Below are 619 nucleotides of genomic sequence, written 5' to 3'. Positions count from 1 at the left end.
CCCCACCTCCCACCCCAAAGGCACAAGTCAAGAAGGCACTGTCGGTTCCCGCCATAATTATTATTTGTCAGTTTTTCGACTGCTTGTTTTGTTATTTATGGCCTAGGAGTGTCCTGCAATGGAGCTTGTAAAACCAAGACAAATATTTTCCACATATAAGCTGTCTTTCATTTTGGACCTGACTCAGCTTTGACCCTGATCCCCTGAAGCGGCATACATTCTGGAGCATGACTATAGGTGGTAGCGTGACATGGATGTCAGTCTACGCTATAAACCAATCCCAGGTGCAACGCTACATCTCTTGCAAAACACTGCGCCATGCCAAGATGTGAGCATTCCTGCAGCCTACATTATTTATCGATGATTATCAGTTAGAAGCCTTCATGCCCTTACATCACCTCTCACTCTCTGTCCAGGGCTTTGTATGTGAACATGGTGGGCTTGTGTGTGACTCTTAGTCTGGCAATGCTGTCTGGCCTCGCTATGTTCTCCATTTACAAGAACTGCGACCCGTTCACCAATGGCGATGTCGGTTCCACAGACCAGGTACTTCTCAACCCGGCCATCACACAGGCGCTTGCCTATGCGTTGAATAACAATGTCTTTGCAAAAAAAAAAC

General features: G+C 46.7%; 1 long non-coding RNA gene across 1 annotated transcript; it reads left to right on the top strand.

Moving 5' to 3' along the window:
* The first annotated feature begins 6 nt into the window (after positions 1 to 6).
* Positions 7 to 615, top strand: LOC109508809 (uncharacterized). The gene is made up of 2 exons (XR_002166786.1): positions 7 to 328; positions 417 to 615. It is a non-coding gene; the product is annotated as an uncharacterized LOC109508809 (long non-coding RNA).
* Positions 616 to 619: the final 4 nt, after the last annotated feature.

Source organism: Hippocampus comes, unplaced genomic scaffold (genome assembly GCF_001891065.2).
Source record: "Hippocampus comes isolate QL1 unplaced genomic scaffold, H_comes_QL1_v1.1 C16631060, whole genome shotgun sequence".
NCBI classification, from domain to species: Eukaryota; Metazoa; Chordata; class Actinopteri; order Syngnathiformes; family Syngnathidae; genus Hippocampus; species Hippocampus comes.
Note: the sequence above shows the minus strand (reverse complement) of the source record. Positions and strands in the feature narration are given on the sequence as shown.